This window comes from Zea mays, chromosome 1 (genome assembly GCF_902167145.1).
Source record: "Zea mays cultivar B73 chromosome 1, Zm-B73-REFERENCE-NAM-5.0, whole genome shotgun sequence".
NCBI lineage: Eukaryota > Viridiplantae > Streptophyta > Magnoliopsida > Poales > Poaceae > Zea > Zea mays.
Window position 1 is genome coordinate 365,667 of NC_050096.1, and position 16,064 is coordinate 381,730.

Genomic DNA, 16,064 nt, shown 5'->3' on the forward strand with positions numbered 1-16,064 from the left:
ATATAGCTTAACGAGAAGATGTGTACTAGTGCTTATACAGTTACTACAGCGAGGTCTTCGATGAGCGGTTAGGCTATCGAATAGGAATCCTCAGTCAACTGTGCCATTCTGAATCGATTCAGCTACCAAGTCGAATTGATACAGGTGATCCTGATAGACCCACTTCATAGAATGCTACGTAAGATAGGAGAGCTGTTGTACACATAGCTACACAAGTAATAATATGTGCACCAGTTTTTCTTACCTTACGTCCAAGGAGTCCTGCACCCATTGCACCTAGCATAGGGAGAGTCAGAATAGACCCTAGGGCCCGAAGGACGATACATGTTAGCTTAGTGAAATTTCTCCTTGTAGACGGTAATATGCTACAAGAATACCTATACCTATAGCTTATTCTGCACCTGCAATAGCGATGATGTAGATACTAGATGTTTGTCCTACGATATCATCGAATGAGAATGAGCTTACAATCACTAGTACTGTCACAGCTAGCAGCATGATTTCAATTGAGATCAGCATGAGGATGATCTATCTACTTTCGGTTGAGGACGAATCCTAGGATACCGAGAAGAAAGAGTACGATAGAGAGTGTCATGTTAATGTTTGATTACCAGAGCAATGACCACAGGAAGGAAACCGAGTCAACACATTGCGTAGGGATAGCAATACCCAAATACTCTAACTCTAGGTAGTCTATGTCTGTATAGGTATGGGGAGGGAGATACCTGAGAGGATACATATAGGGCTAACTATATACAACCCTCACCTCGGGCCATCAGAGAGATCGTATGTATCACCAGCATCAGGATATGTATTTCGGAATTACGCGCTGGTGCAGATTTGTACGTTCAGGTTATCCATGACTTCATTAGTGTCACGGATTCGCCCGAACTTTTGTCGCATAGTGCTCTGCCGATCCATAAGCTGCACCAGCATTAGATAGACTAGAGAAGTGTTGTGCGACTTGCTTCTTTACATCCACTACATAGATAGACTTAGCATCAACAGCTATACCATGAGTATGAGCAGATCGTCGATAATCCTTGGCATCAAAGGTAGCACCTCACAAAGTGGCCAACAAGTCTACCGGACCATAGCATAGACGAGTAGGTTAGGATCAAGATCTCGGGCTTCCATTAGACTAGGAGCTACTTCGATCTTCATACCGCGCGCATGTAGAGGAGTTTTGGCATCGCATCGAGATGCTTCTTATCTTAAGAGTACTTCGCTATTGCCGCTCTATGAAAGCAGGTATTGGATCTCTATTCCGAACGAGGAAAGAAGACTGAACTGGGGTAGTTTATTCTGATCCAACAACTGGCTATTAAAATTGGTTGATGCTTCATTCATACAAATCTCCTTACGGAGGATAGTCAAGAGAGTGAGTGGTTTCCCCTTAAGATAGAATAGCAGGCCACATGGTATAATCCCTTATAGGACAAGGGATTAGAAGGTTGACAAATGAAGCCAAACGTAGTGATACTCTAGCACGGAGAACCAAGAAGGGTGCTTCTGCTACAACCAAAACCCTCTATCTCATGCCTACTTGATCTCATAACACTTATAGTAAGAATGAATCCCCTGATTATAGATTAAAAGGGATATTGGCGTGTAATACTTTGATTTCTTATATTTAACAAGAATCCTTGATTTATTTAATAAATCGCTCTTGCTTGCGCAAGGGATATGTTGATTCTTAGCATAGCTTTTTTACCGAATACAAGGATTCCTTGGCACCTGATACTGCTGAAGAGAATGATTTAGTGGAGGAGACTGGAGGTACTACGAAGAGTGTGAGGAGGGACCTAAGCACATTCGTGATTCTTAGTCTCTTGAGATCCGTGAGCGAGACCGAAGCTGGAGAAGGAAAGAAGGCAGCAAGACCTATTTCTCCGCTCCGATAGATGATCTATAGCTTCATAGAGAGAGAGAAAGGAAGCTCTCCTTCACTACGTTCCACCAGCTTAAGTAAGACATCGATACCCAGCATACCATTATGACTAGTTAGGGCGATCCCGCGCGGGAAGGCTATATCTGACCTTTGACTTTGCTGTTTCCACCTCTGCTTGCTCTGATGCGGGCAAGTAGGAAGAAAGCATATCAAGGGCTTTCCAAGATGCTTTACAATACATTACAACATGTGATAAAGATAAAGATAAAGTAGTGAAAAACTTTTCACTCTAGAAGTAAGAAATATATCTTCAGAAAGGCAAACGGGATTTATTCCATAGCGTGCATCCCCATAAGGGCTGATTCGCTTTCCAGACTAGAGACCCTGTGCCCTTTCTTCGAGCTTTCACTCATAGATTCGCACTGCTTTTGTTGAAAAAAAAACGGCCAAAGCATAGTGATCCGCCGCTTATTCGAGTTAGTACAGGAAAAAGAGCCAGATAAAATTACTATTTTTCGTAAACATGGTTTTTCTATTTAGTCGGTTCGAGCACGCTCATTAAACTAAAGAGTTCATTTCCCTATTTCCTCATTCAATCACCAAAACGAAAGTAGTACTTTTCTTTTGGAAGAAAAAGTTTTGAAAGACACTTTCTTCTTTACAACGATAGCTCGCCTTACTGCTCTTAAATCCCTACTAGCCATCTCTTCCCTCCCTCGCCCAGGCAGGGCTGGTGACATCTAAGGAGGATGGAGCACCTTCCATTGAAGAATAGGCATGGAAGGAATGCCCTATTTATCTCTTTGATAGAAGAAGCAGCTTACTTTCCACACCTTGCCTACTTGACAACGCTTTTATATGGAGTGGCTTCAACCCATCACGCATGAAAGTGCCAAAGGATTTTCTTTACGACAACTCAGAGTCGAATTGGTCCTTTGCAAGTGGACGCCAGCCGTAGAGCCCTAGTTCTAGCCTACTATGTAGAGTAGAGTAGAGTAGAGTAGAGTAGAGTAGACTCTTACTTGAAAAAAGAGAAGTTAAGAAAGAAATTCTTATTCGCTTTTCACTTTCACTACTGGTCAAAGCTCGTCCTTAGAGACTACTGCCTTACTTTCAAGAACTCACTAGGGCTAGCTTATTATCATAGGGATAGGTTATTCAGCTTGCTGACAAGGTTAGTGCTTACCAGGCTATATTCTATCAAGAAAATTGCTTAGGGATAAAAGAGATTGTCTTATCCTACTTAGGTATTAGGGTTTAGATGACCTCCTCATCCTCTGCTCGTAGCGTAGGGATCAGGGGCACCGACCAGAAGCTAGACAGAAGAATGACCTTATTTTCCTTTACTCTTCATTCCATTTGTCCTTCAACCGGATTAATGGTCAACGACATTTACAGCCTTTCCTTCACACAAGGTTTTTAATCCATCTCCCCTGCTTAGGACAGTAAGGGGAAGTAGCGATATTCCGATTCCTTCGTGGGGAATCAACGAAGGCAGCCGGTCCAGCTGCTTTAGTACTTAAGTTAACGCCCCAGCCCTTATCCCGCGATGAGAAGGTAGATGCGGTAAGCCAACTCCTATCCTTCTTGCGGAAAGGGCATTCAATGCCATCTGAATTCCCTTCCTTGCTTCGAGGAGCAGGTCGAATAGTCAAAGAAGGGGATGGCTAATTCCAGGAATAGAGTAGCATTCTCAGGCACTACCCTCAGTTGCAGCCTCAGTCCATATAAAACAGTCAATCTACCAGCAGCAGAGGCTGCAGATACATGTCCACCACCTGTTTATCTACTACCATAAGCGGGAGCAGTTGCAGGTAAAGAGTGTTGTGAGGGCTTTCATTTGCGCGTTAAGGGCAGTTTCTGTTATAGCACTAGAAATCAGTGCCGTTAGTCCCTTCTCGAACAGCAGTTTTAGCAATTGAATCAGCTGTTTCCTAATAGACTAGGCTGTTAGCAGGATTTGCAGGCGAGACAGATGAGGAGCAATTCCATTATGTGCTAAAGGCTGCGGAATAAGAGCTCTTAGTCCTTTCGGCGTAGAGAACGAATCCTCTGTTGCAAGAAGAAGGGCAATGCCGATTGTAAGGTTAAGTATTACGTTCGTCAAAACCCAGTCAGTGACTCATTTAAGTGTTGTGCGAAAAGGTAGCCTTTTGGCAACTGCAACCATCCATAGCGAGCGACGGAAGATCAATAGGCTGTTTTTTCATAAGTTGATAAAAGGAGAGAGCAGCTTAATGAGAGAAGTAGCAGTGAGGGCGCTAAGCAGGTGTCAAGTTAATTGGTCTGAGAGCCCCGTGTGAATGTCACTGGCTTATCTGGGTCTGATGGGTGGTTTTTTCAGTACATGAGGCCCGTTTTGATATAATGTCAATTCAAAACTGGATAAGGCTAGTCATTGCTCTTGGTTTATTAGAAATGACTAGCTCTGTGGTATTGCGAATATTTGAATTTCAACCATGCCGGAGGCCTGTCGGCATAACCACTCGGCTTCTTATGTTGTCTATTTCAATGGGGTATGGGGTTGTGAGGCCGACTTTGGGGAAGTTGGTGATCCATCCTTCCTCTGAACAGATCTTTTTTCTTTCCTCGTCGTAAATCGTTTGTTTTCTTGGCTGTAACTACTCATTGAGTGACCGGAGCAAGGTTCGCCAGAAAGGGAGGCCGAAAAGGGCTGAGCCAACTACTCGTTCCACTGGCTCTGGACAATAAACGTTTTAGTTGTATTCCTGTTTTGATCGGTAAAAACCTTTATTTCCTAAAGACTAATTAATTCAGTTGTGTTACACGTACGATAACCAGAAAAGTGCTACCTGCCCTTGCTACTGCCATGGATGATGTCAAAAATCCCCGCAAGCAATTAATATGTTCTTCGTTTAGCTTGACTTGACTATTTTGATTAGCTTTTTTGTGTACAGCAGGCTCATGCTGATGTTCGTTCCTCTTTTACTTATTATTGCAGTCTCACCCCAATCCTGTTTCTTATTCTATAAATCGATCTGGTTATACTGGTCTCTAACCAGTGTGTTAAGTCTATTTGTTCCCTGGGTCATGTTTTGGTTCAAGTTTTGAGAGTGGAATTTCCGATCTTGCAAAGTCAAGCCCTCCTATTATTCAGTCCATTTCTTTCTCGTCTTGCCTTACATTGAAGTGGTACTAAGCCCATTTCTTTCTTGGAAAGTTAATAAGGGATACTCCTGGTATGAGTGTAGTGAGAGGCAGTTTCTAATCGGTATGGCCTAAGTGCGAGTTCATAAGCCTATTCAAGGAGTTAATGGAGTTGAACTGGACTAATTCATTCTCGTAATCAGAAGACCCGAATTGCGCGGATGCATTCTCGCCCTAATTACCTGAGAGCCTAAGCTCTATCAAAGGATTGTCTGACCCATCGGTTCCATTGGATACCAAAATTCCAAACCCGAGTGGGAAGATCTGTAATATCCGATGAGAGGGAAGCGGAGCTTTCCAAGGGTGGATTGCCAGTGTACTGCAATCATCATCTGTAACCTTTACCGTAGAAGCGGGTCGTTCGAGTTGCTGGCGCCCTCGCAACTAGTCCCGTCCCAAGTATAATCGGAAAGCGTAGATGGCTTCGCGCCTTGTTTGAAGGCACCTCAGCTTAGTTTTCATTAGCCCTAAACAAGTGATTTTTTTTTCTTTGAGACAGGTCGCTAATCAACTACATACATATTGTGACGGAACCTCCCAATTAATTAGGCCCACCTACAGTTGTCCTTATCTCACAGACATCAGACAACCCTGTAGGTGCCCCTGAACTACTTGACAAGTTCGGTATCTTTCCTTCCTTACCAGGAACGTCTCACCCGTCTTGCAGACATTACAGAACATCGGAGATAAAGAAATGCGGAAGCAATTTTCATAAACTTACATTTATTTCAAAAGCAAGCTTGAGTTATTTTATTACAGACCAGAACTAAAAGTGAGTGCAGAGCAGTATTATACAAACCAAGGGAGGCACAAACTCCTCCCGATAAGCAAAAGATCCTAAGTGGAGGACCGAGTCCTCCCGCACTTCAGTCTTGTTTTTCCTCGTTAGGTACCACCTTGGCGCAAAAGCAACAAAAATATGTCGCTTCCTCACCTAAAAACAACAAAGGGATAAACCCTGAGTATGGAATACTCAGCAAGTCTTACCCGACTAAGAAAAAGACTCTCAAGGGTATGCTGGATAAATAGGAGTCAAGGAGAGGCTTTAGCAAAAATCAACTTATACTTTTGCAGAAGTAGCTTACTAAAGTGAGTCCTTACTTTCAATCTTTTAACGCCATGTTAAGTATTAATAGACTCCATTTGCGTCTAGTCTAATTTCACATCACATCAAGACAACATCATTCTTATCCATTGTGTTCACATCTTGACTCTAGGTTGCAGGGAAGTGACCAAGTCTTCATAACCGCGAAGGTACGGCGATCCGAATCGATTATACTCAGCTGAGGATCTCCAATCACACGACATATGTAGCACTTAACCCTTGCATATGTCAACCCGCCACCGGGGTTCTTAAGACCGGATCAGGTTCACGCAGACCGAGAGCACAGATACACCACCGTCCAGCCTCTTGCCACGGAGGGTACACGCTACTCTCGCCACCGCTCCACGCCCATCTCGTGTTGTCTTATTCCAGCCTTAGTCTGCCCGAGGCAAGGCTTACCCATGACGAGGCATGTGACCAGTTAAAGGGTCCTCGGTCAGCACGCCTACATACGCGTTAATCCTTAACCAACCTGGGTAGAACATCACCTGTTCCTAACCCAAGTTTCAATTTAAGTATTTCCATCCTTAGGATTGTGTCTGTTCCTTAGGATGAAAGAGCATCACAGGGAACTTTGCAGTACGATCCCAACATTGCTCCAAATGAAAATATTCTTGCAGGTAGAAGCCATCCTTTCTCGAGTTAAATTAAGGACAACCTCTATCCACAAGATCTAAGCAAGGCTAAGCATCTTTGTAAATCATATTTTGATACTTCACAGAAGTATCTATAAAGGTATGGATATCAAGGAAAGCAATGCATCAAAGGGTTCCAAGCAACTCCTATGAACCTAATGCACATTTCACTAGACTTAAAGTGTGCGAAAAGTATTTTAAAAACACAAGGAAAGGGGTTGCATGCACCGGGGCTTGCCTTCGTTAGTAGGTGAGTCAGGCTCGGACTCGCAAATGTCGAAGTAGAGCCAAGTCTCTGCCTGAGATTCCAAGGTGGTGGTGCCTTTTCTTCAATCACTTCACTCTCTTCTCCGTTTTCTAAATATAACCATATAGGTATAAATATAAGAATGAATGCCATGTAATGTTCATGAGAATGCAAAGATAATATAAACTTATTATCTATGTCTTGAGTACAACTTTCCTTCACGGAATTCCGGGAACTTAGGGTTTCCGGAGTCGGTAAAGGAGTTCATAGGGCAGGGGGGTGGTTTTGGGTTTGGTGATCAAACAAAGTCCAAAACAATTCAAACTCTACCCAAGGCTTCTAAATATTGTATAACACTCATATAAAAATTTTGGGCATTTTAGGACCTATCAATTATTTTCTAAAAATCTATAACCAAGACTTTTAACTTCTTTAAATACCTTAAAATTTCTTACTCCCACTAAAAATCACAAACTTATTTTTATTAAATACTATGGGAAATAACAAACCTAGGAAAATTAGTTTCACAATTTTAGCATTTTTCTACACTTTTCTATAATTGTTTTGGCTCTGGGGATAAAAGAAAAAGACAAACGGTGAACAGCACTTGGGCCGAAACCAGCCCAGGTCGGCCTACTACCAGCAGAAATGCGCCCACGCGCGCGCGCCTTGGCGGTTTTGCAGATCGAGCCCCGAGGTTGTTACTAACTGAGAACAGGGTCGCTCACTGTTTAAGCAAGTCACTGACGCTTTGCAGAAATACCCCTGAAGTTCTATTTCTTCACCCGACCCACCCACGACGTCGTTTACGCACGGTTGTGCTCCGGCGAGGTCCTACGCCGGCCGATTGGGGCAGTGACCGGCGCCTAGCTTTAGACTAAACCCAATTCAAGACCAAGGGAGTATTTCCCCCAATATAATTGCGCTAATGATCAAGTGGTGTGTTCTGGTCACGGTGACCGGGAGCCGTGCGGCTAGATCGCCGTGTTCCCGGCGGTTGGTGGTCTCCTAGCGCAATTGTGTGGGTTGTCGAGCATCACCGGCGTACAGAGAAGCTAGAACAGGAACAAAGAGGACATGAGCAGACCTGTGGAAGGCTGGCCACGGTAGGGTGTAGTTCTTGACGGCGGAGAGGGATTTGGGGAAAACCAGAAATTCGAGCGTGCTGGTGGAGGATTGAGGGTGGGAGCGGGTGCAATAGCTTCGGGATGACCTAGCGCAGCTGCCCAGGGGCTCAATTTATAGTGTTCGCGGGCGGTGGTGCTCAATTTGGATGGAGATGAGCGGCGACCGGAGATAGGGAAGAACACAGGTGTGGTGAATTCGTGGCTATTGCTGTGGCAAGCTCCCCGGCGACGATGGGACGGGTAGAGGGAGTCATGGCGACGCTGTAAAACGGCTAGGCCACGCGGCGCACGGTCGGGAAGCGGCGGTCGACGGCGAACTTATCGTGCCAGCCGCAAAGCAGAAAGGAAGACAGGAGAGGGGGTCGTCGGAGTGGTGGCCAGCTCACCGGCGGTGAGGATCTTTACCGAGCCATGTTTATCCGATGGCCACGACGCACGAATCATGACGAGCGGCGATCAACGGTGAGGGACCACCGGCGGCGAGCAAAGGGATGGGATCTTCTTCAGTTACCCGTTACTGTACCATGGCAAGCGCTTCATCAGTCGCCTGACAACCAAAGTTGAAGCTGAGTTTCCTCTCGATTTCCCATAACAACTCCAACCAAGATCTGCAGCAAAGTTGTAAAGCAACATGCCCTCTACAATCTTGCCATCTGATGTTGCCCCAAAAAGCCACTGCATCTGGTTTGAAATTGGGCTTGAAGTTCAGGGCAAGAATCTGTTAGTCTGATATTCAGACAGAACCAGACTGACAGTCCAACTTGGGTTGAGATTTTCTCTATTTTTTTCATAAGGACATGGCTTGAACCCTTAAACAAAGTTGTTCTCCTATGATTGGGCTATCAACTTGATGTGGTGACCTAGGGCAAAAACCCTATGCTTTGAAAGTTACAAAGCCCTAAAGTGGAGCCTTTAACACTGAATTTCAGACTTAGTGTAGAACTCAAATGAGGTCCATTTTGCACTTAAGTCCAAATCTCAGGGTTTGGCTTGTAAATTCACATATTTGTGAACCAATTGGCTTTAGATGCATAAACATAGTAGTTTTTACACTTTAGTCCAAAGGTTCATCATTTTTGCACATAAGCCCCTAGGGTTTGGACTTAGAGTTTTCCAGGGTTCTAGTTGCAAAACACTTAAAACAATACAACTTGTTTGAAATTTTTGCCTAGTGAATGCACTCTAGGTGTGTCACACATATGCAATGCCAATGCTTATGATGTCATGCTCAAGTTTTAGTTACAGTAACACCAGGGGTGTTACATCCTTCCCCCCATAAAAGAATCTCGTCCCGAGATTAAAATCCTAGGATAGGTAATGGTAAAGGAAACACATCACATTTTTATTCCCTTATTTCTGGTACAAGGCAGGGGTGATGTGGGGGTTACTTCTTTATTACAATAGCTATACAGGCTTTACAATTTACATGAGGCTAGAAAGCCTGGGAAATTCTTATTCAAGAAGTCTTGAGTTTCCCATGTAGCTTCATCTTCAGAATGCTGGTTCCACCGTATCTTGTAGAACTTGAGAGTCTTTCTTCGGGTGATCCTGTCCTTTTGATCCAGAACTCGAATAGGATGTTCCGAGTATGTTAAATCTGGTTCCAGGACAACATCAGTCACTTCAATGGTTCGATCGGGAACCCGAAGACACTTCTTCAATTGTGACACGTGGAACACATTATGCACAGCAGACAATGTTTCGGGTAGTTGAAGTCGGTACGCCACTGGTCCACATTGCTCAATCACCAGGAATGGACCAATGTACCTGGGTGCAAGTTTCCCTTTAACCCCGAAACGCGATACACCCTTCATTGGTGAAACTTTTAAGTAGACATAGTCGTCTACCAGAAAGCATAAGGGTTGTCGTCGTCGGTCTGCATAACTCTTTTGTCGAGTCTGAGCTTTCTTCATATTATGAATAATTCTCTGAACCTTTTCTTTGACCTCTTTCACCATATCAGGCCTAAAGAAGTATCTTTCTCTAGGTTCAGACCAGTTTAGCGGAGTTCGACACCGTCGTCCATATAAAGCTTCAAAAGATGCCATCTTGATACTTTCTTGATAGCTATTATTATATGAAAACTCCGCTAAGGGCAAACATTCATCCCATTTTGGTGGGGAATTCCAGAACACATGCCCGCAGCATATCTTCCAGTATTTGCTTGACTCTCTCAGTCTGTCCACTGGTTTGAGGATGATAGGCCGAACTGTGGAGCAGTTTAGTACCCAGGGATTTATGAAGTTCTTCCCAGAATTTGGATACGAATTGCGATCCACGATCCGGCACTATGGTTTTCGGAACACCGTGCAGACTAAGAATACGAACAATGTACAATTGGGCATAGACAGTAACTGGGTAATCGGTCTTGACTGGCAGAAAATGAGAAATTTTCGTAAGCCGATCAACAATAACCCAGATAGAGTCATACCCTTTTGTAGTCCTGGGTAATCCCATGATAAAGTCCATACAATATCTTCCCATTTCCACGTGTGCAACTTGCTTTTTCTGATGACACTGTACTATCTGAGTCTGTTGGGTGGCAATTATGCAACTTTACCCAAATAGAATCAGATGCACCATCTTGGGTAAAACACACAAGAAGAGGTTTACCAACAAGTGGTTACAGTAAGTTCATAGCACACGAGACGAGTGTGAATGTCGAGTAACATCACGGTCAACTCGTGTTAGCCAGGGAATCCAAATTCACAAAAGGTGATATTGATTCAAGAAAAATCACCAGTGGAGGGATCTAAAAATGCGGACTTTGCAACTAGTCCATTTTATCGGGCACTAGACATGGCTCGACCCAATCACTTATGCTGGAAAAGCATACATGAGGCAATCGAGGCACGACTAGAGCGATGATTAGGTGGTTATTGACCGACTTAATCTCGATTCTTGAAAATTCTTCCTTAAGAGGGGTTGTACAAAAGTGAGCTTAGACAACTCGATAAAACGATCTCTAAACTCAACCTTCGTTCACCAGGCAGTTGCACGTTAGTGAAACCAACTTGTTGAACTACTTTTGACATTGAGCAAGTCCTCTCAGTACCATCGGTAAGCCAAGGGTTGAGAGTTCACATTTTCAAGCCAAAGGTCATGCATTTGGATAGAAATCCATTTGGTCAGGTTGTTCATCCGTTTCTTCAAGCGAGATGAATTATCCACTTGGTTAGGGAATACATAGATTAATTAGGAAAGCGAATGAACAAACTCCTGCATTTCAGCAGCAGGGGAAAGTCAATCTCCAATTTGAGAGCTAATTAGTTGTTTTCTTACACTAAAAAGCTCCAAGGCTTCACCTTTACACAAAGGATACAAAGGGAACTTGTGTGAGTAGTCACTACCAAGATCAAAAGAAATAAGACCACACATGAAAGTGGTATGCCCTTTTGATCCAATGGAAATGACAGATGTTGCTTGATCTCTTCAAGACAACATAGAGAGTGTTTCAAGGAAAGGTCAATGGAAGACAACACATCAGTGTAATTCCATAATGGATCATGACTAGAGACCTCGATACCGACATGCGCCAAGCAGCAAAATCCTGGGTGCACATTCATAGGAGGCTCTCAGCTTCGCCGCGGTACCATAAGTTCTTAACCATGTCACCAATAGATTGAGCAAGGGTGATTATACACAACGAAATACTCCACTAATAAAGATGGTTACAAGTAGAGAGCCAAATAGATCATGGCCCAAGGCATGGCCATAATCTAAACTTGATAGAAGGAGTACGATGGGAGACTGTTAATTCAGCCCAATCATATTTCTATGCCCATCGCAGAGATAACAAGGTCAAGGCTTATGTTGGTATGCCTTCGATAGATATGAAGAAACCAAAGGCATCAAATTCAAGGAAATGGTCGGACATGTCTTTCCTAGGTTGGGTTAATAAAGTAACCTGACGATCCACAAGGAGAGGCCAACTATACTAGAGACTTCAACCTGCATCAGCTGATCAAGAGAATGGCTCTAAAAGGAGGCACGACTTGAGATCCTTGTTTGAAGTCTAGGTATACTCTAGGTCCGACAAAGAAATTATCTAGGCATTTACTTGTACGGGTGTGGTCATGAAATGATAACGGAAAATTCGACTTTGGGTCGGGTCATGGTTCACTAAAGCCTAATTCTTGGGTTTAGGCAACCAAGTCATCAACTCTCTATTGGTCATAACTCAACCTGATGGTTCTCGGATCAAGGTTGAGAATTGCTTTTTGCTGGGCTAACCAGTTCATGCCCAAGATGACATCCATGTCTTGGCTTTTCAGAACAATCATATTAGTAGGAAAGTCCTGTCTGGCCAATGTTAAGGGCACCTGATAAGCCACTTCCTTTCACTTTTGGTAGCTTTACTGTCGGGCGTAGAAGACCATTCGTCAACCAACTTCATAGAGGGAGGGGGCCTGAAAAGGTCCGGTTCACCATCACGTGCTTCTCCCGCTACATGAGAAGGTCCGGCTTCTGTCCCGACAAGATTCGCAGGGACGTTCGGGTGCAGTTGTGAATACAACACATGCACTTCTTCATGTAGTGCATTACAACAGACCTGCAAGTTATCCATGGCTAAGCTAAGCTCCTCCATACGGGCTCGAGCTTTGGCTTCCTTAGCCCAGACGAGTAAACGAGAGTTAACCACCCAATCGAGTGCTAAATCTTGTTTCGCGAGTTGGTCTTGCAAGTAGCGGATGGCTGCATCCGCGATCCATAGATCATTCTTGTGACGGAGTTCTGACTGAAGCAGTTCGACTTGTGCTTCCAGATCCCGATAGGATCGTTGCTACCACTGCTACTTTCTTCATGTCTTGGAGTAAGTTAATGGCAGGGTACGCCAATGGGTCTAGTAGATTTGCGCGCGGTCTTTCTGATGCGCGACAACATTTCTCTAAGGGGGAAACTTTATTAATATAGTGCTTAGCATGATGCATGTGTAAGTACAGAATCAACCTTAGTCGATTCAACCTTCTATACATTGCACTCTTCCTATCTGGTCTTTAAGATAGACTCTTCAGAATACTTAGGTAAGAAGAGAAAAGAATTTTTAGGTAAGACTTTTGAAAATTCTTTTGAAGATGCCTCATAATATCTGCAAAGAAGGGCTACGCTCCGATACCAGCTGTGACGGAACCTCCCAAGTAATTAGGCCCACCTGAAAGGGAATTAGGCTTACACCTAGTCCCTAATTAATTTTGGTGGTTGAATTGCCCAACACAAACATTTGGACTAACTAAGTTTGCCCGAGTGTATAGATTACACAGGTGAAAAAGGTTCACGCTCAGCCAATAAAAAGACCAAGTTTTGGATTCAACAATGGAGCTAAGTAGGAACCGAAGGCCCTCTGGTCTGGGAGCACCGGACTGTCCGGTGCACACCGGACAGTGTCCGGTGCACCAGAGGACTCCAGCTCAAACTCGCCACCTTCGGGAATTTCCAGAGGCGACTCCGCTATAATTCACCGGACTGTCCGGTGTACACCGGACAGTGTCCGGTGCGCCAAGGGAGGTCGGCCTCAGGAACTCGCCTGCTTCGGGAAACTCCAACGGCTAGTCCACTATAATTCACCGGACTGTCCGGTGTGCACCGGACTGTCCGGTGCGACTCCGGGGCAACGGCTATCTCCGCGCCAACGGCTCTCTGCAGAGCAATAAATGCGCGCGCAGCGCGCACAGGAGTCAGAATCGCCCATGCTGGCACACCGGACAGCAAACAGTACATGTCCGGTGTGCACCGGACACCATGGAGGGCCCACAAGTCAGAAGCTCCAACGGTCAGAATCCAACGGCAGTGATGACGTGGCAGGGGGCACCGGACTGTCCGGTGTGCACCGGACTGTCCGGTGCGCCATCGAACATACAGCCTTCCAACGGCCACTTTTGGTGGTTGGGGCTATAAATACCCCAACCACCCCACCATTCATTGCATCCAAGTTTTCCACTTCCCAACTACTACAAGAGCTCTAGCATTCAATTCTAGACACACCAAAGAGATCAAATCCTCTCCAAACTCCACACAACGCCATAGTGATTAGAGAGAGTGATTTGCTTGTGTTCTTTCGAGCTCTTGCGCTTGGAATGCTTTCTTCTTTCTTGATCCTTTCTTTACAATCAAACTCACTTGTAATCGAGGCAAGAGACACCAATCTTGTGGTGGTCCTTGTGGGAACTTTGTGTTCCAAGTGATTGAGAAGAGAAAGCTCACTCGATCTGTGGATCGTTTGAGAGAGGGAAGGGTTGAAAGAGACCCGGCCTTTGTGGCCTCCTCAACGGGGAGTAGGTTTGCAAGAACCGAACCTCGGTAAAACAAATCTCCGTGTCTCACTTGTTTATTCGCTTGGGATTTGTTTTGCGCCCTCTCTCGCGGACTCGTTTATATTTCTAACGCTAACCCGGCTTGTAGTTGTGTTTATATTTGTAAATTTCAGTTTCGCCCTATTCACCCCCCCTCTAGGCGACTATCAATTGGTATCAGAGCCCGGTGCTTCATTAGAGCCTAACCGATCGAAGTGATGTCGGGAGATCACGCCAAGAAGGAGATGGAGACCGGCGAAAAGCCCACTACAAGCCACGGGAGCACTTCATCGGAAGAGTCCCGCACCAAGAGGAAGGAGAAGAAGAAGGACTCCTCCAAACGGAAGGAGAAAAGGTCTTCCTCTTCTCACCACAAAGAGAAGAAGGAGAAATCTTCTTCCCACAAGCCGCATCGGAAAGGCGACAAGCACAAGAGGATGAGGAAGGTGGTCTACTACGAGACCGACACTTCATCAACATCGACCTCCGACTCCGATGCGCCATCCGTCACTTCTAAGCGCCAAGAGCGCAAGAAGTATAGTAAGATCCCCCTACGCTACCCTCGCATTTCCAAACATACACCTTTACTTTCCGTCCCATTAGGCAAACCACCAACTTTTGATGGTGAAGATTACGCTAGGTGGAGCGATTTAATGCGATTTCATCTAACCTCGCTCCACAAAAGCATATGGGATGTTGTTGAGTTTGGTGCGCAGGTACCGTCCATAGGGGATGAGAACTATGATGAGGATGAGGTGTCCCAAATCGAGCATTTCAACTCTCAAGCTACAACCATTCTCCTCGCCTCTCTAAGCAAGGAGGAATACAACAAAGTGCAAGGGTTGAAAAATGCGAAGGAGATTTGGGACCTACTCAAGACGGCGCACGAGGGTGATGAACTCACCAAGATCACCAAACGGGAAACGATCGAGGGGGAGCTCGGTCGTTTTCGTCTTCGCCAAGGGGAAGAGCCACAAGACATGTACAACCGGCTCAAAACTTTAGTGAACCAAGTGCGCAACCTCGGGAGCGTAAAGTGGGACGACCACGAGGTGGTTAAGGTTATTCTAAGATCTCTCATTTTCCTTAACCCCACTCAAGTTCAATTAATTCGTGGTAATCCTAGATATACTAAAATGACCCCCGAGGAAGTTATCGGGAATTTTGTGAGCTTTGAATGCATGATTAAAGGTTCAAAGAAAATCAACGAGCTTGACGAACCATCCACATCCGAGGCGCAACCGGTAGCCTTCAAGGCAACGGAGGACAAGAAGGAAGAGTCTACACCAAGTAGACAACCAATTGACGCCTCCAAGCTCGACAATGAGGAGATGGCTTTAATCATCAAAAGCTTTCGCCAAATCCTCAAGCAACGGAAGGGGAAGGATTACAAATCCCGTTCCAAGAAGGTTTGCTACAAGTGTGGTAAGCCCGGTCACTTTATCGCTAAATGTCCATTATCAAGTGATAGTGACAGGGATAACGACAAGAAGGGCAAGAGGAGGGAAAAGAAAAGGTACTACAAGAAGAAGGGCGGTGATGCCCATGTTTGTCGCGAGTGGGACTCCGACGAGAGCTCAAGCGACTCCTCCGACGACGAG